Source organism: Manis pentadactyla, chromosome 10 (genome assembly GCF_030020395.1).
Source record: "Manis pentadactyla isolate mManPen7 chromosome 10, mManPen7.hap1, whole genome shotgun sequence".
In the NCBI taxonomy this organism is placed as follows: domain Eukaryota; kingdom Metazoa; phylum Chordata; class Mammalia; order Pholidota; family Manidae; genus Manis; species Manis pentadactyla.
In genome coordinates this window covers 10,835,939-10,861,910 of record NC_080028.1, presented here as the reverse complement: position 1 = coordinate 10,861,910, position 25,972 = coordinate 10,835,939, and the positions used below count along the sequence as shown (strand labels likewise).

At 50.8% G+C, this 25,972-nt stretch overlaps 1 long non-coding RNA gene across 1 annotated transcript in view; it reads left to right on the top strand.

Annotated features, from left to right (window-relative positions):
• Positions 1–25,972, top strand: part of LOC118915338 (uncharacterized) — a 175,971-nt gene that overhangs the window by 143,661 nt on the left and 6,338 nt on the right. The window contains exon 3 of the long non-coding RNA XR_005026039.2: positions 19,741–19,909. This is a non-coding gene — a long non-coding RNA (uncharacterized LOC118915338). The remainder of the gene's footprint in view (positions 1–19,740; positions 19,910–25,972) is intronic.

Below are 25,972 nucleotides of genomic sequence, written 5' to 3'. Positions count from 1 at the left end.
CTAAATCTCCAGTTGTTTTAATATGTAAAATGGGGACTAACAGTGGTACTTTTTTGTCCTATTTGTTACTATGTATCACAGCGGCCCAAACTTAGTGACATCAGCAACAAGCGTTGTTTTTTCAGTCATGTATGTGTGGGGTGGGAGTGGGCTGGGTTCTGCTTATCTAAGAGGGTGTGCCAGGCTGGGATCAGGCACAGATTTCCGTTTGTCTTTCACTATCGTTGTACCACTGCCTACCTGGGGCATGTTCTCATGGCAAAAGACAGGAGCACAGGAGGTCAAGTCCAACCAGGACAGCACATATCAGCCTCCTACTGAGTCACATTTACTAACATCCGATGGCCAAAGCAGGTCAGTGGGGCAGGGATGTATATTCCCCCCATAGTGGGACAGGAAGAGGAGCGAATCTTTGTTGAACAATTATATTATGTCATAGGTTGTTGTGAAAATTAAATGAATTAATCATTTTAAGGTGCTCATAACAGTACTTGACATGTAATATGTACTCAATGAATAATATACATTATTTAGAGTGATAATATTGATACTAGTGGTGATAGTAATATTGGCATTTGTATTAGTATATGTACATATCAGATACTCTTTTCAAAATATACATTTGTACTACAGTGTAAATGTCTAATAAGACAGTATAACACAAATAACAAATATTTATCTTTGGCAGTAGACATTTAAGCCAAAGAATGTAATTGTAAATAAATGGAGTTTTGGGGAACACTAAGATCTGCAGCTAAGAAAAAGAAGATTCTGGACTTAGTTAAATTTGGATCAAAATTTCAGCTGTGCCACTTTTTCTGTGAGTGACCATGGGCTAGTTTCTTATCTTCTTAGTGCTTCATAAGGTTGTGTGAATGTGAGAAGATATTGTAAATAAAGCATGTGATAAAGTTCCTCACACAGAGCAAGGTCAATAAATAACCATGGAGAGAAAAGGTCTGGAGAGGAGGAAGGAGAAAGCCTCCCTTAGAACCCTGAACCTAACCAGCAGGTGGCCGCTGACTTCACCTGTGTCCACCGGCCCATCCAACCAACGTTCCAGTGCGCCCTGTGTGCCAGGCACACGCTTTGGAACCAGGCGCCCTCCGCTCAGCCTGGTGTATTCCTGTAGTTTGCTTCCTCATGGTAAAATCTACGGCATTTTTTAATGGAAGCATCTGGGGGCTCCCTTAATGTCTCCTGAGTGTGCATCTTCTTCTCTATCCCACTGCCACTCTTTGCTGCAGGCACGTCCCCACTTGCTGGCTGCTAGAGCCCCATTCCTGTCTCCAGTGCACCCCCAGGGAAAGTACAGTCAGCTTTCCAAAACTCATATCCTTCATGTGAGTCATATACTGTCCCCTGACATGTATGAAGCGCGGACCCATTCCTTCTTGTGCCTTGCTGATTTTGTCCATCCTCCGTGACTCCACCCCTCCAGGAAGCCTCCTGCTGTCCTGGTCTGGGATGGGCGCCCTCTTGGCCTCTGCAGCGACCCTCTCTCATACCTGATGACGCTGCCTGGTGTCTGTGTGCTTGCCACCATCTCCTTCCCTGCATCTCGGGGCCTTGAGGTGGGGGCTGCTGCGTATCCCCGTGCTCCGTGGTCACACGGCGGGGCTTTGTATCCTGTGTGACTGTGGGCACCTGTCTGCGTCTTGGTGTCCTGCTCTGTGAAATAGCAACACTGACTAGCACCTCACAGGACACCTCACGGAGAGAGAAGCGGCTTTTGCTACCCATTCTCTGCTCCCCTTACTGGCGGGGAGGAGGTGGAGTGTAATGGAAGGAGCTCAGCCCTGGAGTCCGGGTTGTGAGACAAGGAGCAAGTGACTTCACACCTTGAAACCTCAACTTCCCTCTCTGCAATCTGGGATGATTCTGTTCTCTTCTATAGGGTTGAACTGAGGATAATCTGAGACTAGGCATGTGCAGGAGCTAACACATCGTAGGTGCTTAATAAATATAGTTTAAAAAATTATGTGGGCTTGTACTCAATTGGTGCCATAGACCTAGGGCATGTGACTCACTGGAATCCCTGAAAGCCAGAGCAGAAAGGTGCCTGGTGAGTCTACTGTCTCATGCAGATGAGAAAACTGAGGCCCAGAGAGGGCCAGGACTCACCCAGGGCTCACAGAGGACTGAAAAGCCCATTCCTTACGCATCAGGAAGGCTGAAGGTTTCAGCTCCTCCAGGCTGGGCCTTAGGACATCCCAGGGGTTGGAGAGCCTGTGGGATTGTCAGAAATCGCACAGGGGTCGAAGTAATGGGAACATGACTATCACCTTACACAAATAGGCTTTGGTTTTCAAATAGACAATTTTTTAAATGCTCCCGTTATCCTGAGACCTGGAGTCCCACCTTTGCTTCAGGTTTACCCTGAGCATGGCGGGAGGGGCACTTGCCTCCAGATGTAGGCGTCTGGCTCTTACCCCCAGCTAGTCCAGCACGGCTCAGTGTGGTGGAATCCTTTGGGCCTCAGGCGAGCCCCACCTGGCCAAGGGCGGTGGTGGCGGCAGGAAGTGTAGGGAAGCATGCAGTGCTCCATGCTCCCACGACAGCTGCTCGAGGTTAAAAGGGCTCCCTTGGAGCTGGCCGGGCTGGTCTGAGTCCTGGGATCACCACGTCTCAGCTGTATAACCCTGGCAAAGTTACATCACTCACCAGGTCTCAGTTTGCTCATCTGGCAAATGGAGGGGGTGATGGAATCTCTCTCAGATTGGTGTCACAGGGATAGAATGGATAAGGCATATAAACATTTAACTGGGCAAATGGTAGTCATAGACCTCCTGGTGTCTTTGGCCTCAAAGAAAAGTGAAATTACCCCTTTGTCTTCCCCTCACAGGCCCAGTTGCTGGTCCACACTTGGGGGCACCTCTTGATACCATGAAAGGCATTGCCCAGTAGCTCCCTGGTGTTTGCAAAAGCACAAATGCTAGCATTTCATAACTTACAAAGCCCTTTATTCTACACAATACAGAGCTACCCCTCACATACCTCTAGTGCTTTACAGTTCGTACATCACAAAGTGTCTGCTGGGGTTTAGGGATGCTGGCCGTCTACTTGAAGATAACTTAGAGGCTAGGGAGTCACATTGGGGCCCAAGGTCCAGCCCCAGGGGGAATGGTCCCAGGGGCAGGGAGTGGTGGTCTGATGCCCTCTCTACCCCAGACCCCTGGGCTCTGCCCCCTTGTTCTTCCCCTGCGTCCTGTTGAAGATGGAATCTTTCTGAATGAGGCTTGGGAACGCTGCCACTGTTCAATGAGCTAATGGCGAAATCTGAAACTCAAGGGCTGTAGAAGAGGGAAAGAAAGATAAGTTTTGATTCACAGGCAGGAGGATTGGTGATGGGGAGGATCACCCTGTGGTAATCCTAGGAAATGCCAGAGTAGCCCGTCCTCCATGGTGGAGCACAGTCCCTCCCGGAGAGGAAGGCGGAGGCCCCAGTGAGCCTGTGGAGCTGGCAGGGTAGGCGAGGGAGTGCTCCCAGGAGCACACAGACCTGAGCTCCAATCCCAGTGCTGCCCCTGGAGCGGCCCTGGTGAGCCTCATCTGCCAAGTGGGGGTGGCAGTGCCAGCCATCACAGGGCTCCCCTGAATAGGGGGTGGGGGTGGGGTGGAAACAGCGGGTAGGAGCCAGGCACAGAATAGGGCCTTGTAAAATAAAAACACCTGGAAACATTTTTTTTTGTTATTAAGGCAGAGTGGAGAGCATTTCCTGTGTCTTGAGAAGACATGGATAAGCTCTCTCAGCTGCCTCCACTGATCCTGAATGAAGGAATGAGTCCATTTTTATAGTATCAGATCTGATTTCTACTTGTTGGGGTTAAGAGGCAGGATCATGAGAATGTTTTCAAAGGTAATAACTCACATGTTTAGTGGGTTACCAGTCCAGGCTTTCCCAAATAGTATCTCTCATCTGCTCTTCACACAGACTCACTGAGCTGGGAGTAATGGTCACAGTAGCAGTGATGACTCAGGGATCAGAAAGGGGCAGTGGTTTTTCCCAGGTCACACAGCTGGTAAACGGCAGAACTGAGTCTCCAGTCTAGATCTGCTGCCTCCAAATCCCCAGCTCTTTCTCATACTCCATTTTAATTTGGGGGAAGTGGAAATGCCTGGGAATAGGGGAGGACCAACATTATGGTGTAAGAAGGAGAGTGTTACTGTTGCTTGAATGGTTACAGAAGTGTCTTTAGATCCTTCAGACGGGCGAGTTTCTCTGCAAACAGAGCTCCATGACATGAAAGCAGTGAGGCTGCTGCTGCACAAAACCCTCGGACTCACCAGTTTTTTGGTTTGTACATCAGTTTCCCAAATCAATAGAGACTTTCTCTGTGTGCTGGGAGAGTAGCAAGAAAGACTCCCAGCCTGAAACAGACAATAATAGTAATTAATGGAGCCAGTTTGCGTCAGAAGCCTTAGCTTGCGAGGTAAACAGGAAAAGGTGATATTATATTTTATTTTTTCTAATAACTGCTCCTATTGTGCTCTTTCGAGCTCTATCTCTCTTGCTGGTTTTCTTCAGGACACCTCAGGCTGATACCATGCTTTCTAATCACTTTCAGTTATTAAAAAGAACAATTTCATTTTGGTTATTAAGAACTATCCTGTTCATTTTAAAATGTCAATCTCATGAGAAGCATCGAGCTCACCTCTGGAGCTGTGTGCATGTGCATACGTGCACATGCATGTGCTTGTGTACATACCCTTTGGAGTCGGGTCCAGGAGAAAGTTGCCTCCTCATGTGACTGCTCCTGGCAAGTGGGTTGTGCCTACCTGGGAGGCTCAGACCTGTAGACCCCTCTGCAGACAGCCCAGTGTCAAAGATGACAACTTTGCTATGCCTCCATCCGCCTGGTTTTGCCTGTATTTCTGTCTCACGCCTGGTAGCTGTTGGCTCCCTCTATGAGGCTGGTGGCCAAGGGAAAGCGCTCCGTGGAGGAGGTGTTGGGCAGATGCAGCTCAGGCTCAAATTCCCCCTCCTTCTCTGAGTTCTCAGGGACAAGTGGGGGTCCATCCTGCAGCTTTGACTCCCAGGCTCCCTGATCTTGGGAGTGGGTCGGGGCATTGACTTAAGTCCTTGCTGCCTACTTGCTGTCTGCTCGAGCCACAGGAAACCCATGGGTCCTTGCAATGCCAGGCAGTGGACATCCTCCTCTCTGCCCTGCTCTCTCCTCTGTCCTTCTCCGTGTGCCCTTGGATTGTCAGCTCTGGAGTTGAGGGATGAGTGGCAGGTTCAATGGGAGACCCTCGCAGCACCCGATTTGGGGAGGGGGCAGGTGAGGTGGTACAGGGCACACCTGGTCATCTAGAAAGGCAGCCGGGAATGCTCTGTGTTCCTCCCCCAGACTTCTAGCTTGCGCCTCTCACTGCTAAATGCTATCCTACCAGGTTGGGGTCTCCTGCCCCTGGGGCTGTGGGAAGTCCCAGGACTCCAGGAATCAGATCTCCTTGAAGATGGCCCTGGATAGTTTGTTCCCTTTGCTCTCTGCAGCGAACCTTTGGAGCCCCTTCGGGGGAGGGTGGTGGAGTGGGAAAGCCCCGGACCCCACACGTCCTGTTCCCCACGGTCCTGTTCACTGAGCACTCGGCACCATCAGGCACTTTATAAACATTGCTGCTGCTTCTCACGACCCTCTCAGCAGCTTGTATCTACCCTGTGCCACAGGGGAGGAAAACAGGACACAGGCATAGGATGGTGTGCCTGAGGTGGCATGGGCAGCATGTGGGAGAACCCAGATTTGAAGCCAGGTCTGCCTGTCTTCAAAGCCCAGAGTAATGGGTGCCGGTTGTTTGGGGCCACTCAGAACTGATTCTTATTCTCTGGTCACAACACCCTGATTTCTTTGGGGGCCAATTACCTCTTCCCCATAGGGTACAGTCGCTGGAACATTGTCAGTTCAGGTGGGCTGCCCTCTCTTAGATACATGACGCAAATTCAACTTACTTGACCTCTGAGTCTCAAACAGAGAAATACAAACACCCCCTGTCCTCCGACAAAAGCAACCAACGGTAGAGAACTGTTGGGGCACATTCACTGCAGCACTGGTCCTATGAGCTGCTGTGTAATTCAGGCCTCCCAGACTCCAGAATGGCTGCAGCCCTGCCCTTTTGCAGACCTGAATTCTCAGCTTGCTGTTCAGTTCAGTGAACCAGCCAGTGGCCTTCCACAAAATCCCCTCCATTCCCCAGTTGTTTGGTCTAGTCAGCCTCAGTTGGCTTCCACGGTCTGCAACTGCACATCTTGTCTGCTGCCCTCAGCAGCGTCAGGGGCCCTGCTTTGCCTGATGGGAACTGCTTTCTTCTCTGTGTCTCATGAGTTACGACATGCGAAGGTCTCAGGAGGGGGTGGGGCAGGCTGGCACTCAACAAATAACTGTTGCCATTATTATTATTGTGCTCTTCTTGGGCTCTGGCTCACATTGGGGTCTCACCCAGCCTTCCCAGGCCTTGGAGATGTTGGTGCTCCTCACACAGCCTAAGCTGACAGGTCTTGGTTCACTTCCTACAGGGCAGATGCTGTGTCACATCAGACAGCAGCTGGCCGCCACTGGCACCAATTGAAGGTGTTATGGGGTGGCAGCAGGCAAAGTCAGCTTGGGGGTGGGGTTGTGGGAAGCAGGGCCTGCTGCTGCCTACAGTGTGTCCAGGGCCCCAGCCCTGCAGTCCTGCAGGCTCTCGCTGATAGGCAGGCAGGGTCTTAGCCACAAAGGGCCACCCTTCTCCTCATCACAGTGTCATTCTCAGCATTGTCACATTAGGAGTGACAATTATTATTGTTCCAAGCACCTACATGTGCCAGACTCTTTATAATAGTAAAGACATTCCTAGTCACGAAAGCAATGCATACATTGTCACAGTTATTTTCCCCAAAATGCTTAAGGGGAAGTGTACACCCATTTTATGGATGAGGAAATTGAGGCAGAGGGATTTTTCTGAGAAACGTGGAAGGTGCTTGGGTTCCACTGGGTGTCTTTCCTTCAGCCATGCTGGGGCTGGTTTCTCCTGACTTCCTTCAGGGCAAACCACTAGTATTTGATTCTTCCAGAGACATCATCAGTTTGACCTACACAAGAAACATGCACACTCCTCCTTTTAATATGGTTTTGATCCTGCTCCTTGTGAAAAATAATCCTGGCTGTCTGATACTAAGAGGGTCTTCACTTCTTCCCTGGGTCATGTCTGGATCCCTAGGGACAAATGGTGTTACCCTCACAAGTGCTGTCTATCCATCAACGACGCCCAGATTTCCACCTCCAGTCAGACCCCTCTCCTGTACTCTGGACTCACACCTCCCACAGCCTCCTTGTTTCCACTTGCTCGGTGGACACCCCAAACTCCATGCATTTAAACCCTTGCTCTCCTCCTTCCTGACCCTGCTTCTTTGCAGCATCTTCCACCTTGATGACTGGTGACTCCAGCATTGTGCACAGTCCAAAGCCCTGGAGTCACTGCGGGTCCCCGTCTCTCTTATGCTCCATATCTAATCCATTAGGAAATCCTATGTTCAGAATCAGTCACTTCTCCCTGCTTCCACCCTGGTTGGAGCCACTATCCTCTCCTGCATGGACTATCCCATTACCTTCCTAATTGGTCTCCCTGCTTCTATCTCAGCTCCACCTCCATCCATTCCCAACACAGTGACATGGCTGTGTCAGACCAGGTCAGCAATCTGCCTGGCCCTGGGTGGCGACTGCCTATTTCACTCTGGGTGAAACCAAGGCTTAAGGGAGCCTGCAAGGGTCCTCCCTGACCTGGCTTCATACATCCCATACCACTCTGCTCAGCCACACCGGTCCCCTTGCCTTCCCCCAGGACACCAGGCACACTTCTGCCTCAGGGCCTTTGCACTGGTTTCTCCCTCTTGCCCCAGATAAACACACAGCTCACTCCCTCATGTCCTTTCAGTCTCTGCTCGACAGATTCCTTCCTCCCTGACCACAGGGTTGCATCACTCACACCCCAGACTCCCACTCCACCCCACTCTGTCCAACTTGTTCTTTGTTTCATAACAAATATCACCATCCAGCATCTTGTACAATTTACTTAAGGAGAATCAGAATTGCCATCTATTGTCTGACTCCTGACATGAGCATGTCAGCTCCTCAGGGGTGATGCTTTTTGCCTGTTTTGTTCGCCCACACGGCACAAGATTCCGGCACACTGCCTGGCACATGGTGGATACTCTCTGAATGAATCCCTGACAGCTTTCCTCCGATCCTCAACTTTCTCCCTGAAACTGGGGACAGGAGAGCAGCAGGTCATTCCACTGCACAAGGTATTGTTAACATCTGCAGGAAACAAAGAGGTCCTGCGGGGTAGGTTGCTGACTGGGTCCCTGTCCCCACTACCAGGCTCATCTCACTCTGATCTCGTTCTCACATTTAGGCTCCACCAATGTCAAAGTCCTTGCCGGCCCCTACTTACTCATACCTCAGGGCCTCTGCATGTGCTGTTCCTCTTTCTGCTCGGGGGACTCCTGGGTGTCATTCAAAGCCCTGGTTAGGTGTTGCCTCTTCCCTGAGGTCCTCCATGATACTCCCATCCTGAGAGTCTCCTTCCTTCCTCTGAGTGACTGAGGCACCTTGTGTGGTTTCTCTGTGTGGGTCCCATTGTCTCCCTGGGGCTCATCTCCACATCCGTTGCATCATCAGATGCTGAGCTCCCTGAGGGCAGAGGCTGGGCTCTGTGTCCCGCTGGTGTGGGACCTGGCGCCGGGCAGTTTCCCAGCCAGTGTTTGTTCACTGTGGTTGACAGGGCAAATCTGACATAAGCCAGGAGAGAACAAAGGCTGTTCTGGAGACCCTTTCAAGGTCACTGGCTGGCATGGGATGAACAATGTCTTATTATTTGATCATTTATTTATACTCTATTTTTAAATAGGATTTGAGGTGGCTTGAAATGAAAGGCAGAGATACAGAAAAACAAAGCCCTTCATCTTACATGCCTCCCTCTCCTACTACTGGCTCTTCCTCACTGGCATATACACATCCCCCAGTGTCTGGTCTCTTCACAGAAACCCCAAACCCTCTCTGCCCCTCTGCAGCTGGAGCCTTCAGCACTTCGGACCTCCTTCCTCATCTCTCCAGTAACCCGCTCGCAGCCGGGACAGCAGCACCCCTGTGTTACAAGGACAGTGGCCACTCTCAGGCCCGTAGCCTGAGCTCTGGGCACCAGTGGACCACCTGAGGCCTCTTCCCTCCTCAAGGCCCTTTTTCTTCCTTGGCTGACATGCTACCACACTGTCCGTGTTTCCTTCTACCTCTCAGGTTCTCCTTCTCAGCCTCCCTTGCAGACAGCTCTTCCTCTGCCCATCCCATAAGCATCCATGCTCCCCAGAACCTCCTCCCGGAGCCCCTCTGCTTACCCTACATACTTCCCCTGAGCAACTCTCTATTCCAATGGGACTTGTTACCACTGGGATAAATTTGGGTCATTCTAGAAACCTCAGTGGCTTAGCATAGTAAAAATGTCTCTCTCAACTTACATTCAGCAGCAAAGGGAGGCAAGGGGACTCTGCAACCTCTGGTCACCCAAGAACACAGGCTCCTGTCTCTTGGCTGTCTTTGACACTTGCTGGATGCTGTGGGAGGAATGTGCCTCTGGATAAGGATGGCGGGCAGGAGGGGGTGACCTGGGTAAGGAATATGGGGCAGAGCACAGGGTGAGTCAGGTGGCTCTGAGTCCCCAACCCAGTCTGTGCACTTAGTATCCTGCCACTGGGGACAGTTAACCTGCGTCTCTGAGCATCCTTTTTATCTGTCCAGAGAGGCAGGAGTCATCCAACAGGAGCTGATAGGAAGTCCTTTGCAGGCAGGAACAAGCATCCTGCTCTCACATGTGCACATTTCTTAGGCCCCGGAGAGACCTGCCAGTGGGCTGAACCCCAGGAGTTGGGCATGGGGTTGGAAATGGTTGGAAGGAGATGGAATCAGGGACCAGCCATGGGTAGCTTGCTGCAGGGAACTGCGCAGGGATATCCCGGCCAGCGGGCAGCCATGTGACTGCCTCCTCTGTAAACTTGTGGCTGGGGCATGGCGACTCACCGAGAGAACTGACTCAGCCTTCCAGCCAATGCTCAGAGCCTATGCTGGGCACACAGCATGACTGATTGTCAAATCCATCACCCTCGGTCAATGACATGACAACAGGCATATGTCACTGGTTCTTGAAGCCAGACAGGCTGGACCCTCCATCCTCTTTAAGGAAAGGAGAGCTGACATTGACTGAACACCTACTGGGTGCCAGACATTTTCCTAAGTGCTTTACATCCATGCCTATTGAATTCTCACTGCAGCCCTGGAAGGAGGGGTGGTTCATTGTCCCCTCACACAGATTAAGAAACCAGGATTTAGGAACCTTAACATTTGAGAATTTCAATAAAAGCTCAATGATGAGGATACCCAAAGACTACACATTTCAAAAGCCCAACAGTTTATTTTTGAACTTTCCCACTTGACGCACATCTTTAACTCTCTTACAGAAAGGCAAGAGGCCTGGACTGGGAATGGGAAAGTCTGGATTTGAAATCCAGAGTCCAGCATTTACTAGATGAGTCATGTTGTACAGGCCACTTTAATCTCCTAAAAGTCTCTGCTTTCTCATCTGTCAAATGGGCATGATTATGCTGCTCTCCCAGGGGCAAGGGAGAGAGCCTAACAAACATAAGTGTCTGAGCACCTTCTTTATGTAAGCCGCTATCATTTCCTGCTTAGAGTTTTTGTTAGGGGTCTTCTGTTTGTTCTTGGTCCTTTCTCTGTACAGCAGCCAGAGGGATTTTTTGGAAACAGAATCAGTTCATGTTACATCCTTGCATAAAACCCTTAAATGGGTTCATGTACATTCTGAGTACCTTCTATAACTTATGTCTGCCTATCTCCCCAGGGCCCTCCTGGTGCCCCTGCCTTTAGCTCTCTCTTCTCAGCCCTTTGGCCACCTGTCCATTCTTTCACCACACTGCTCTTTCTGCCCCAGGATCTTTGCACATGCTTGCCCTTTGACCTGGAACATACTCTCACTTTCTTTGGGCAACACCTGTTCCTCCTTCAGATTGCAACAGAAACTTCTCTTTGTCAGGGATGCTCCTTTCTGCTGCCTATATCTGCATTAGGGTTCCTGTTTTTTATTTCTTACACCATTGTGTATGTTTCTTTTACTCTGCATAATCTAGCATTATATTTTGACTTGTGTGTGTGGTTTTGTTTTGGTGTCTTTCTCTATCCTAGAATGTGAGCTCCGTGAGAACAGGCACCTACCTTGTCTGTCCTGCCCACCATCATGTCCCTGTCCCCAGAACAGTGCCTGGTACACAATGGGCACTTGATGCTTTCAGGTGGATGAATGGAGAAGTTTCCAATGGGCACTTGATGCTTTCAGGTGGATGAATGGAGAAGTTTCCAATGGGCACTTGATGCTTTCAGGTGGATGAATGGAGAAGTTTCCTACTGTTTCCCCAGGATGCCTGAGACTGCCAGTCCAGTCCTGTGCTAGAAAGTGCTGAGGAGAAGGACTTGCCCAGTTGCTAACCAGTAGTTCTAGATGTGGTTGCTAACCAGTAGTTCTAGACCTCTTCGCACAACTTTGATCTCACTGAACACTAGCAATATTTAAGCCTTGATTTCTTCACTTGTAGAATGGTAGTAACTGGGACCACAGGTTGGAAGGTTAGATGTGATAAGGTATCGAAGTGCCTGGCACAGTGAAGGTATTTAAAAAATGCTGTTCTATCCCCATTCTACAAATGTCCTTGATCTCTTGAGTGATATTTCTCCCATTTTGCAGATAAGCACAGAGAAATTAAACAGCCCAAGAACACAGCAGCAGAGCCAGGCCCAAGAGGGGGCTCTCTGCATCGTGTGAGATTGGGCCGCTGCCGCCTCCACCTACCAGCCGCCGGGGAGCAGTCCGGGAGCCTCTGTGAAGGACAGTGCCCAGAGCAGGCCCCCCTGTGCTCCCAGGCCACCCCGAGCAGCAGGAGGAGTTCTCCGGCCCCAGCCCCCTGGTTCGGGAAGAGCAGCCGGCCCATCTCCCTCTCCCACCACTGTCCCAGGGCCCTGCCTTGCAGCTTCCTTGAGATGGCACAGTGGCCCCCTGTGCAGAGCCAGCCCCAGATGACGAGGTTCTCCTGTCACCAGGACCCCTGGGACACTGCTCAGCAACTGGCCTATATTAATCCAAGTGCTATTCGCCCTCTTTGTCTCCTCCCACCCAGCATGCAACCCCACCCTGCACAAACACCTCCATCCATCCAAGGACAGTGATAAAAATAAAATGAACACAACTCAGCCCTCCGGGAACCTTGGCTTTCACAGCGTGTCCTGCTCCGAGGCCGACGGCATTCACAACCCAGTTTGAGGCAGAGAAGCAGTGAGGAAGAGGAGAACGTGCAGGGGGAGAGGGAGGCAGGTACTCACGAGCGTGAAGGCGTAGGGGTGGCTGAGATGGGAAAGAGGAGGGAATAAGCTTCCAGGAAAGTGGGGGAGGCCGAAACAGGGGCTCAGAGGAAACTTAGCAGGAGACCCAGGGAGGTAACCTGGTTACAGGGCTTAACTTGCAGAAGGAACAGATGACAGCCTTAGGAAGGACAGTAAGTGGGTGGGAACAGAGAAGAGAGAGAGTCCTGGAAGAAAGCTGGGTAAAGGAAAGAATGAGATGAAGGAGACAAAGGAGTGAAAAGCAGATAAAACCAGCCCGCCTGGGACACGGGCCGGGGCTCCTTGTTGAAAACAGAAGCAGAGAACATGGAATAGCACAAGTACACTGAGCCTGCAGGCTGGAGAGCTGGGGAGGAAGACTGCACGGCAAGGCAGAAAGCAAAGTCAGGCAGGTCGGGAGGCGGCTGGGGCCCTGGGGCAGCCCCGGTCCAGCTCCCAGAAGCCGGGTGGTGCTGAAGCGCCCAGCCAGGCAGAGACCCTCTGCGGGGCCTTTCCCAGACTTCGCACAGCCCAGCCTTGCATCGGAGTCCTGGCAGTCCTGCCGCTGGTTGCTCAAGAGCAAACTGCCCTGTGAGGCTTGGGTCAGATCCATGGACTCCACGTCTCCCTTCTGCGTCCTCCGTGCAGAGGATCTTGCGCAGCCAAGGATTCAGTTTGGGAATTTGTGCTCTCCTCTGGGCCCATCCTAGATTTTGTCTCCAAATTTGCATTAGACAAGTCAGTGTGCTCAGAATGTCAGACCTTCTCTCTCCCCTTCCATTATTTACTCATTAGTCAGCAAGTATTAATTGAGCACCTACTATGTGCCAGGCCTCTCCAGTAAATAAGACACAAAATCCCTGCCTTGTGGCACCTCTAGTTTCTTCTTTGCCCCTCCCTTCTCTTTTGCTCCTATTCTCTTACTCTAAACCCCAGGTGCATCCATTATTTTTGCTGCACTGCAGTCCACCCCAAATTTAATGGGGGATAGTAAAACAACAACTATCATTTCTTATCGTTATTCTCTCTCATGGCTCTGGGCGTGACTGAACAGTTTTGCAGTTCCCACCAGGAGCCTCATGGGGTACAGTTAGATGGTGGCTGGGGGTAGAGGCTGGAGTCCTTTATGGGCCTTCTCTCTCTCTTGTCTGGTGGCTGGGACCTCATCTGGAGCGGCAGCGGAAATGCCGACATGGGGCCTCTCCATGTGGTCTGGGCTTCTTCACAGCCTGGTGACTGAGTTCTAAGAAGCTGTTTTACCTTTTATGATCTACCTTCAGAATTCACATAGTGTCACTTCTGTTGGCAATAGTGTTACAGTCTAAGGCAGTCACAAATGTCCATCCAGGTTTAACAGGAGGGGACAGAGAGCCCACCTCTTGATGGGAAGTCACTTGTAAGAAGAGTATGTGGGAGTATCTTCGGAAAATATGACCTGTCACTGTGTGCTCTCTGGCCAGAATGATTCACAGTGATTCACGTCCCCTGTTATGCTGAATTATGTCTCCCTGTCTGGCAAATTCGTCTGTTGAAGTCCTAACGCCCAGGATCTTAGAATGTGACTGAATTTGAGGATAGGCTCTTTAAAGAGGCGACTAAGTTGAAAAGAAGTTATCAGGGTGGGTCCTAATCCAATATGACTTGACTAGTGTCCGTGTAAGAGCAGAAAACTGGGGCACAGACATACACACAGATGATGTGAAGACACATGTTGGGAAAGAGGCATCTAGAAGCCAAGGAGAGAGGCCTAGAACAAAGCCTTCCCTTATGCTTCTCAGACAAAAAGAACCCTGCCTATACCCTGATCTTGGACTTCTGGCCTCCAGAGCTATGGGGGAGTACATTTCTGTGGTGTAAGCCGCTCAGTCTACGGCTTAGTTATGGGAACCCTAGCGAACTGCCACAGGCCTCCACATGCGAGGTGTCCTCACTCTCTTCCTGCCAGACCTCTCTTCACAGCGTCTGTTCAGAGTCCTGGGCTCTGTCCTCTCAGCCCAGTGCAGGTCAGGATGTGTCTCCTTGGGTGGAGTCCTTGGATATGGCTCCTTGAGCACCAGGCCTCCCACAGGAACATCTCAGAGCTAAAGAAACAAGTCCCTGTCTTCCCTGCTGTACCCCACAAAGCATGATGGGACAGGCTTAGCATAACCATCACAGCCACTCCCACTAAAAAGGGGGACAGGGGAGGTACACAGCTGTCACTGGGCCTCAGCAGTGCTGAGTGCCATCTGGGCACGTGTTGCCAATTCTTGATTGGTATGCAGTCCTACTCCTGAAAGTGATTCTCCTTGGCTTTTGACTGTGTCCTCTGGGGTGTTGGCTCTTTCCTCTGAGTCACCCTTGTACTTCCATAAAAAACCATTAGTGTTTGTCAATGAGTAATTTTCTCAGCCTGCGTCCTGCCCATACAGATTTGAGGGTCCAAAGGACTCTTTTCATTTGGCGCTCTCTCCGTCCTTTTCATTCATAGCCAAAACAATTCCTTTAAATGTTTTGTGGGTTTCTTATGAATCAATTTGTAATTCATTCCTTTTGACAAAACCTATATCCACAAATCTCTTTTACCTTTGGACTCCTGGCAAGGTTGCCCTTACAATTCTCCAAAGTTCTGTTATTTAACAGAAAAAGGTTAAATTCATATGCTATTAAGATCCTCAGAAGGCTTTTGTTTGTTCAAGATGGTCTATGAGGCACTTCATGTCTTTCTGAGGTCTTAACAAAAGGTTTTTTAGTCACACTTTACATTCATCTTTAAACCATTTTCCTGATAGTGGCCCTAGCTTTTATCTTTGCCTAGAAGTCGTTTCTTACTTTGAGAATCGTTTGTCATGTGGATAGTTTGGGAGAGAGAAGAGTTTTCAAACCCAGCAAGTCCTGGCTCCATTATATTTAATAGTTTGTTCTTTGGCTTCTCCTATTGACAGAGGCAGGATTTGCACCCAGGACCATCTCTTCTCAGGCTTGTACTCTTGAGAGACTCTGTTGCCTCTAATCACAGTGGAACAAGCAAGGATTTTGGTAAGTCCTGAAGGAACAAGGGCTTTAAGCAGGTGGGATAAGGGAGGGCATGCCAAGCAGGGGCACCACATGGAGGAGGGAAGAGCAATGGAGGGAAATGTGGGTGTGGTAGATGACAGCAAGGTAGCTGGGAGCACAGTGCCTTTCTTTTCCTCTCACCTTTGCCCTATTCTTCATACATCCAGTTCCTACTTCCCATTCCTGTGACTACTTTTTATGTCCCTTTTTCAACACCAGCCCTTCTGTATGTTCCACGCTACACTGTACTCTTCAACTGGTTGACTTACCAGGGTCGTGTCTTGCCCTTCCTGTCTTGCCCACCTGGAGAGTGCCTTCGTTATCTGTCAAGGCCCAGGATGAATGTCGCCTCCCTTGTGAAGCCTTCCATATTAGTTAGGATATGCTAGCTGTTATAAAAAGATCTCAACACCGCAGTGGCTTAATACACAAGGGTTTACTTCTCACTGAAAGCACAGTTGAATGAAGGCTGGTGGGGGTGAGGTGGGTTGGCCCTGCTGCACACAATTATAGGGGGACTGAGGTTCCTTCTGTGCAGTGGCTCCACCATCCTCTGGCCCAGAGGTTGGCAAACTATGCTTTTGTAAATATAGTTTTACTGGGACACAACCATGCCCATGCAGTCACATACTAAGGCTGCTTTAGTGCTACAATGGCCACAGCCTCCAGGAGGTGCAACAGAGACTGTATAGCCCATAAAACTTGAAGTATTTGCCCTCTGGCCTCTAAGGAAAACATTTGCTGATCCTTGCTCCAGGGCTCTGAGGGCCTATGAAGAGAGAGAGTGGAAGACGTGAGGAGGTTTCCATGGGCCAGGGCTGGGAAGTGCTGTGTGTGGCTTCCTCCCACATTGCCCTGGTGAGAGCTTGTCACGTGACCCTGCCAAGCGGCCAGGAGGCTGGGGAATGTAGTCTTCCCGGTGCTCAGGAGGCAGATGAAGCAGGGCCTGCTGAGCCCCTAGCCTTGTCCCGCCACACCTTTCCCCCTTGGCTTTGAACCTCTTCTCTACCACACTCCCTGCATGAATGCCCCCACGGGATGGGAAACTCTGTGAAGGTCAAGACGGTGAGGGTCTGGTTTATCACTCTTGGCCCCTGCTTAGCATGGAATAGGTATTCTAGAAATCCTAAAGAAAGGAATTTACTAATTGGTCTTTCATGTATGCTCCCAGACATTTCTTAAAACCTCTGACCTGGCATGGACATCATGCAGGATACGTATTCTGTGTCTGTTTCCCTGCTCAGCGTCAGACTCCTCTCTCCTGTACCAGCTCCTTTTCAGGCACCTCCTGTGTGGTAATGCTGTGCTGGGCCCTTGGCTTGTCTGCAACAAAACAGACCAGCCTGTGTGCTCAGGGAGCTTGCAGTCCAGTGAGAGTGCAATGAGCAGAGAGTCACAAACAACCTTGAAAACAGATTTAAAGTGAAACAGCGATTAAATGTTCTGAAAGATAGGCGCAGAGTGGGTGCTCTGAGCACATCTCAGGGAAGGATGATCTAATCCAGTCATTTAAGGAAGGCTTCCCTGAGGAGGTGGCATTTGGGCTGTGACCTGAAGCTTAAACACAGACATTAAGCAGGTGGAGGGAGGATGGGCAGAAAAGAATGTGCCAGGCAGGGAGAACAGGCTGGGTAAAGGCCCTGAGGTCAGAGAACACATAACGCCAGTCAAGACAACAATAACCTGAGGATGACGACAATGACAACGACGGCAGCTCAGGTTCACTGCATACTTACCATGTGATACCGTGGTAAGCACTTTATGTATATTATGCCAGTCAGTTTGCAGGATGCTATGATAGAAATACCAAAGCACACGCCATGTTAATGGCCTGCCCATATCCCTTCCGTCCTCTCAGAGGTCCCCTGAGGATGGTTCTCACGCTTGTTGGCAGGTTCCCACATTGCTCAGCCTGCCAGCAGTGGGCAGGCTGGAGGTGCCAGGGAGTCTGTGCTTCCCAGGACAGCCCTTGCCAATGGCTAATGGGAACTGGCCGATAAATATCCTAGCTTTCTCACCCTTTGGTGGGTGGTTCTGAGGCCGCACTGCCCCCAGGGGCACCTCCGTCACACTTGGCTGGCTTTTCCCTGTCCCTGTCTCACCCCCCATCTCCACTGTGCCTCTGGGATCACTTCTAAAATAACTACTTGCCCCTGAACACTTGTCTCTTGGTTTTGAGAGTAGTAAGTAACAAAGCTGTTTGACTTCATAGGCTATGGAGTATCCCATTTAACAGATGAGGAAACGGAGGCACACGGGAGTTGAATAAACACAGTACTGCAAGGTCTTTGAAACTACAGCTCCACCAATGTGTGTGCATGTGCACGCGTGTGAGTGTGTGTGAACAAGATGAGGCTGCTGAGGAGTGTGTGCAGGCCAGGAGGAGGATTTGGGTCATTAATTTAGGTGCACAGGAGGCTTTTGAAGGGCTTCTGTAGATGGGTGACCTGTTCTGATTGCTGTTGGGGCAGTGTCACTGTGGTGACTGGATTAGGGGGGCTCCAGCAGAGGCAAGGGGATGGTTGTCAGTCGCTGGGGGGCCCAGGGGACCCACCAGAGCAGGGGCACTGAGCTCACTTATTGGTCTCTCGAACTCTGGGGCACCTGAAAGCCAGGGGGTGTCCTGGCATCAGAGGGGCTTGGTTTCCTGCCCTCCGCCCACAGTGCTCATCTCAGGGGAACATACTCCTGGCACCTCAGCTCCCTCCCTCAATCCTTGCCCTCTTAGGTCATAGAGTCCCCCCACCTCCCACTCCCATCTCGGGCCTGTGTCAGGGAGGGGCTGCGCCTGGGCTGGCAGCTGCAGTGGGAAGGCCAGCCAGGCCTCCCGACTGGCAGGCCCCCGAGGCCAACACGTGGCCAGCCGGGTGCCGGCTGTTTCTGCCCCAGTGCCCCTTGCAGCCCAAGCCTGCCTGAGCAGATGGTCTTAGAAGTGAGTGCATCTGAACGGGGTCAGGGAGGTTTGCCGGCCCCATCTTCTCTGTCTCTGCCGGGCTCTGCTGCCCTTGCTGAGGTCCTGCAGGGGCTGATGAGCTTGGCTGGCCAGGGGGACTGCACAGCATAGCGAGGTGTGACGTGACATGGCCCAGACATCCAGGAGTGCCGGGTAGAACAGGACATGCATCCTGGGAGCTCTGGTGCAGCTGACGCAGGCCTAGAGGATGCGGGTAGGGATGGCAGGGGGAGTGGCAAGGGGTGTGGGCTACCCTGCAGATGCCTCAGGGAGCTCCCGACTGTGACTGCGCAGTGAGTCCCTCACTGGGTGGCTTGTGGTGGCAGTGGGAGGAGGTCAACGGAACTCATGTTTGCTGAGGGCCTACTGTGTGCCTGTTCCTCAGTGTAACCTTGGGCTTTTATCTAGAATAGGGCTTGGCACATGGTGGTGTTCAACAGGCCGGGGTCAGTTAAGATGTGTTGCCTCTGCTCAGAGCTGTTCATTCAGCCCCTCTGGCCTGCCTGCTGTGCAGAGAAACAAAGAAGTAGAGCAGGACTTGGAGGGATTGTTGGTCCGACCTTTTTTCAGAGGATCCCAGTGTGGGGAAGACGAGGGCTTGAATCCAGGCCTCTCAGCCCCCAGTTGGATCTCTCTAATCTGCTGGGCCATGGTGAGTCGCTTCCCAGGGTCACTTATGGGGGATCCAGCCCTCCCAGCCCCAGAGCTTCTACAGACGAAGGGTGGGGTGCAGCAGACTTAACCCCTGGGGAACCTCCAGGATGGGGGCAGCAATAGCTACAGTAATAAGAGCGGCATGGACAGTGATTGTTCAGCAAGGGCTGAGTGTTCTGTGAGTACTGCTGTGTTGTGAAGCCTTAGCAACCACCCAAGGGAGATGATATTAAGTCCCAAAGCAGAGAGGGGAGTTGCCCACGGCCATGCAGTGAGGAAGTGGCTGAGCTGAGTACCGAACCAGAGCCATTTAACTCCAGAGCCTAGATGGTGTGTGCACGGGCACACAGCTCCACACTCTGCTTCCCAGAGTTGTTGCCACGTTCTGCCTGCCAGACAGGAAGGTTGAAGGAGGGCTGTTGGAAGGACCCAACCTTCCTTGAGATGTTTCCAGCAACTCCCAGATCCCTGAGAGGGGCGGTGGGCATTCCTGGAAAGCTGTACCCGGGAAGGAAGGCCACAGGCCCCGTGTGTCCTCAGCCACAAAACAGGAACACTGCCTCAGCCTCCTCGGTTGCTGTGAAAGTTGAACAAGAGGAAACAGCTTGAAGGGGCTTTGGGGAGATCCCGGCACAATGAGGGGCACACAGAGGCTAAGTTTTCCTTCTGGGCTCCACTCAGCTCCTGAGCCCCAACACCCACCAGAAAAGGCATCTACTGTTGGGGTCCTCATGAAGCAAAGGGTGGGGGACAGAAAAGGCTCACAGATGCCAATAAGTCAGCCTAAAGTCTTGGAAAGAGATCTGCGTCAGAGGGAACCTAGGTTCAAGTCCTGACTCCTACTGGCCAGGTGAGTCACATTACCTTCTGGGGTTCAGTTTCCTCTTTTGTGAAGTTGGGTGCAAAAAGCCCACTTCAAAGAGTTGCCGTACAAAATAAAATTGACATATGAGGTGTGAATTGTTGATATATTGTTCATGAAACTGTTTCTTGATCTTTGCTTGAAAACTTCCTTTTATACCAGCAAGAATCCCCTGTGACCTGAATCCTGTGAGCTCTTAATGTAAATACCATCTCACAAATGATGCAACCCCCAAGGCAGTTCATGGTACACCTTACATCGCCGTGGTCAGTGTTTACAGCTGGAATGGCTTTTTCAACTGAAGACTAGCTAACTCTGACCCCTGGACTAGTTTTTCTTTGAGGGCTTGTGCCCAACATTTGATTCTCAGAGTGCAAACTGGAGGAGACGAGTCAGAGGCGAGCCGAGCCTCGTGATGCCCAGTGATGGGGTAGCGCCACCCAGGCTAGAGAGCCAGAGGCAGCCTGTTCTCATCTGAGTGTAGAGCAGGTCTCAGATGTATCTTTATTTTACTTCCTCTTCTCAAACATGAAATACACGTTAGGTTTTAAGCTATAGCAAAAAAAAAAAAAATAGTAGCAGTAGCGAAATAGGTGCCTACCAGGTGTCACGTGGGGGTCCTTCCTTGCCCTCCTCCCCTGCCCCTAGCTGTAGGTGGTGGAGGTCCTTGTCCGAGGTCCAATTCTATAACCTGAATAGGGTGCCTGGATTGTGAACACAGTGGATGGAACTCTTTCTTGGGATTTTAGGAAAATAGACCAGCTTCCGGCCCAGCTAGGCTGCCGCAGTTTTTCTCTTGCCTTCAGCTGTGCAGCCTGCTCCTGATTTCTCTTGAAAGGCAGCTCCTAATTAGAATGGATCGAAGAGTCTGCTCCAGCTTTGTTCTCGGTCTTGATTGAATAGCAGTTTTAGTACTTAATCCGGCACTGTCACCAGTGGGCTGGGGCCCTGGGCTCTCCCAGCTACTCTCAGGCTCGGGCAGGCTGGTCCCTGGGGAGGGTGGGGGCCGAGAGCTCTGCGGTGCCCCTCTGCACCTCTCCCTCCAGGCTTCTCTTCCTTGTCTCTTTTTCTCCCCACCTGCTCTCTCTCCCTTTAATTTCCTTTCATTAACAACCCAAGGCTGGTCCAGGGTGTCAATCCCTGCTGGTGGGAGTGTAAATTGGTACAATTTCTCTGGAGGGCAATTTGTCAAATGCTATTAAAAGCCTTAAAAAAGTGCACAGGCTTTGACCTGGAAAGTTCCCTTCTAGGAATTGTCCTACAGAAATAACCGGAGAGGGGTCCACAAATGTGTGCAAAAGGCTGTTGCCCCTGGGGCTTTTCGCTTGGAAACCTGGATCCCATCTACAGGAGGTCATTAAAAATGATCACACGATCAACCAACTGGAAAAGAACCTTTTGGAACTAATCAGAGAAATTTGAATCTTGACTGAGGATTAGATATTCCTGAGGAATCACTGTTAATTTATCAGGTGTGATAAATGCCCTTGAGACTGGTTTAGAGACACGTGACCAGGAGGGTGGGTATTTGGTTTGAACTGTCCTAACAGTAATAGTAACGGAAGGGGGAGTAGGAGGAAGCAAGGGCGGCAAAATCTGGCAAATTCTGAATCTGGCAAAGCGGAAAATGAGTGGCTATTGTGCTGTTTTATTTTTGTGTGTGTTAAAAAATTTCCATGACTTAAAAAGAAATAAAGTGATCATATCAAATGGTATTTTTTAACCTGAAATGATGTCCTCAAGACATTGCTAAGTGAAAAGAAAAAAACCCCAAAAAGCATATATGCCGTCATCACATTTTTGGTTTAAAAAATATGTATAGAATTTTATATGCAGAGGAGAAAGGACAGAAATACATACTAGAATGTTAATGGTGGCTATTTCTGGGGGGTAGAATTTGAATAATTTCCATTTTCTTTACACTTTTCAGTATTTTAGACTTTTTTTTTTATAATAAGCTAACATTACTTTTATGTTCATAAAAAAGCCATAATCACTAGAGAAAATTTGGAAAGCACCTACTATGCCTTGAGCATTACTATATACCATTCCCTGTAAAAGGAGGTCCTATGTATCTTAATCCACACACAATAATTGCTGAGGTTGATGCTGTTCTGTTCATTTGACAAATGGGGAGGCTGCCCGTCAAGAGGGTAAGTGCCTTGCCTCTAGACACACAGCTGTGATTCTGATCCCACTCTTCTCATTTTTAGCCAGTGCCCTTTCCACTTGGGGGATGGTCCTAGAGAACCTACGAGGAGTAGCCGAGGTGGTCCCTGCCCTCCAGGACCAGCGCGTTCTTTGCTCTCTTGGCCTCCGGCCCCACGCTCCATTTTGGAGTCATCCGCCTCTGCCCTTAAAACCAGTTACATAAAGGTTTTGGCAAAAATGCACTTTCCCCCTCATAGCACAGGTGAAACTTGAACACTGCCCCTTCGGTATTTTCTCCTAATGAGCCTTTCCAGTGTTCTTGCCTGTTCAGGATGGAAACAAGCTCTTTGCTGCCATCCTCCTCATCCATCAGCTCTGTTTACTGGCGGAGGGGAAGCATGAACGGGCATTGTATACATAAATGTCACAGAATCCGCAGAGGTTTGCCGAGCCTGAGTTCTTAATCCTGGCTCCATGGCTAACGATTTGCAGCCCAGCGAAGTCACTCTCTCTCTGTTTTCTCTGCTTCTAAAGTAAATAAAGACAAAGCATTAAAAAAATCAATTGGTGTTCTAAGGAAAAGCAGGAGAAAGGCAACTCTAAGTTGGGCTGAAAATACTTCTCCCAAGTTTTCCCTAATGCTGGAGACAAGTAAAGCCTTGTCTCCCTCGCCCCCGTCAGCTTTTGGCCAAGTGCTGATGCCTCTCATCTGGTCTCCTTACTTCCAAACACTTCTTCTCCCACTCCGTCCTCCAATTCCTCCCAGCTTGATCTTCCTAAAGCAGAAATCCTGGTAAGTCACTTCTGTTAAAACCATTTAATGGCTCTCTACTCCCTTCTGGAAAAAGTCCAACTTCTCCCTCTGTGTACCAAAAGCTCCATGCTCTTTTTTGTTCTTCTCTCCAACCTTTTACCTGCTGGGCATCCCTTACTCCTCACCGTACACTGCACACACAGCTCCCCAAGAGGGCTCCCTGCTTCATGCCTCAGGGCCTTTGCATATGCTCTTCCCTTTGTTGGGAATTCCCTTCCCTGGCTGGCATCAGGTATTTCCCTCCCAATTCCCTGGAAACCCTCCCTGCAGCTCCCTGCCCACCTAGAGTTTCTCAAGGGCAGAGCCTCAGTCATCCTCAGTGTGCAGCAGGGCCCCTGCATGGAGGGAGACACAGGAGTGGGGCACACAGGTGCAAAAGCAAAGACCTCTGTACATCTTCAGGGCAAATAAACCTCCTCTGACAGATTTGGTTTAGTATGATTCTCAGTTCCCATCCTGGGCTCCACCAAGTCTGTGCTTAATGCACCCCCAGTTTGGGACAGGAAATTTTTAGTTTTCGGTATTCCATTTTTAAAAACAACATTTTAGCACCACAGTAAATGCATTTTAAATAGACACTGCAGCAGGCTGCCTCCTGCCCCCGGGTCTCCTTGAGGAAGAAAATCTAACCAAAGTAACTTCCCCAACCACAGCAAACTACAGGGCTGGCTCTCGTGGCAGAAACAGCATCGTGGTGAGCTTCTGGGTCCAGGAACACCCCCTGGGGCCTGGCCCCCATGGCATTCATATCTGAACAGGAACCCTTCTGTGGCAGGACGCAGCAAACGACTCGGCAAGGAAGGTGCCTGAGCACCACAGAGGCATCGTGTTTGAGCTGGGGAACCAATATGTTTCCGAACACCAGCTCCAGAACTCGGCTGGCCCCTGTGTTCCCACCCTCCCGCTAGCCTGGGCTTCTCTGCCTCTTGATGGGTGGGCCCACGTGGTGTCACCAGGAAGCAAAAAGCACTGTGGAATGTTCATCTTCACAGAGCCAAAGAATAAAACACAAAGAGGCTGGACCCAGCCCCAGACCAGTCCCCACCAAAGGAAGGACACCCAGCGGAACCTTCCCCTGCAATCCCAAGAGATAGCGGGAGGAGCCTCGGCTCCAGTGCCCTCCCCCAGCAGTCAGACACCCTGGCTTGGGTGTCTTTTTGTTTCACTGGGGTCTAGAAGTCAAGCGTTGGCTCAGCTTTCTCCTCCACGGATTGTAGGTAACTCTAGGGCAGGGCCTGAGTCCCATTCACTCTGGCATTCCCCCGGAGGGTCCACCACACAGACGGTGCTCATCTTCTCAATCCCAGGGCTGGTCGCTGGGCAAAGAAAGTGGAGGGTGGGCCACAGCTGTTGCGTTCCAGCTTTGAGGTGCTGGTGAACTGACTCTGCCTGGAAGGTGCTCTCTCTCAAATCTCACTTAAGTGTCACCTTCTCGGGCAGGTCTTTCTTGACCTTCCTAGTTCACAGGGCTACTCCCCATCCCTGGCACGTGGCACGCCCTCTGTGCTCTCCTGCTCTGTACCATCCACCAGACTGTAACTTCCCTGTTTAACTGAACCCCTCTCCCACCCATTAGAGGAAGAGTAGGGCTTTTAGTTTTAGTCACTGATGAGTCCCCAGTTCCTAGAACAAGGGCCAGCACATTAGGTGCTTGGAAAATGTAGAAGGAATAAACTGCAGACACAGCATGAATTTCATACTGTTTACTCATGGAGAATGGGGTCTTTAGGCAAGTGAGGTAACTGATAACCACTGGACTAGGTTCCCCAAATAGTGCCAGGCACTCTGAGGTTATAAACCTATGATGTCTGTCCTCCACTGGCTTCCTGTTGTCTTTGCAATAAAATCCACATTCCTTCCAGTGTGGCCCCTGTCAACCTCACCCCCTTCTGCTTTTCCTGTCACACACCAGACTTCATCTTCACCAGCCTAAGTTCCTTGACCCTCCAAGCTTGTTCATACCTCAGGGCCTTTGCACTTGCTGTCCTTCCTGCCTAGATGGCTCTTCCGCCCCCTCACCCTGCTGTCCTATGACTATGTGGTTGGCTGGCAGAACTCAGCTCAAATGTCACTTTTCCTTAGAGTCCCTTCTGTCCACCCAACCTGGTCACCCCACAAATGGGCATCTAATGCAGCTCCGTTGTATTGTCTGCATGGCCCTCACATGGTCTGAAATGATCTTGATCATTTATTATAGAACCAGTTGATTAGAGAATCTTGACTCAGCAGACTCCAAACCTAATCTGTCTTTTCTAGTTGCTTCATCCCATCACACTCCCCCTTCTCACTGGGTCTTCATGATAGGCAGATCCTAACACATTTCAGGCCCTCTTAGTTATTAAAACACAGACCAGGCCAGTTCAAAGCTCTGTCTTAGTTCAGAGCTCCTCTCCAGAGGGGGTGGCAGGGGTGGGGAGCAAGAGCTTTCTCTCCTCTCTCTCTCCAGGGCATCTTGGAGCCAGGGGTCAGGAGGGGCTGCTCCTTTTTCCTTGCAGGCCTGCTCTTGGTCTGGTTCCATCTACTGTGTTCTGAGTGAAAATGAGTATCCAGTCATTTGGGGCTGAGCTTCCTCTGTGGCAGCCAGATCCCCCTTTAACCCTGCCAGCAGAGCAGGCCCCCCCCCTTTCCAGGTGGGAAGCAGTTCCTTTGCCCAGGACCTGTCCGGAGAGCCCAGTGACACCCGTCTATGTGGGTCCTTACATGAGGCCCCCTGAGGGTTTGTGCATGAGCTGGGGGCTTCTGCTCTCCCTGCCGGTGATGCCAGCTGCTTCCCACCAGTCCCCCCGCAGGGAGCCAGGCACAACTCCAGGGACGCGTGCCAAGCTTCCCCAAGGGCGCTTTCCCCTCCCTGTGCCTGTGGTTGGCACTAGGCTTTTGCAGCTCAGTGAGCATCCAGCTGGGGAGTGAGGTGCCAGCCTCCTCTTCTTGGCAGCGTCCTCGTCTCAGGATTCTCTTGGGACCTTTGCTTGGTTCTGGGGGTAGAGCAGTAGTACACCCATTCACCAACCCCATTTCTCCCCTCCTTCTCTCCTCTTGACCCTCAGCTTCCTCTTATAAAGGGGAGCAAGGAGGGCGGGGCTTGGGGT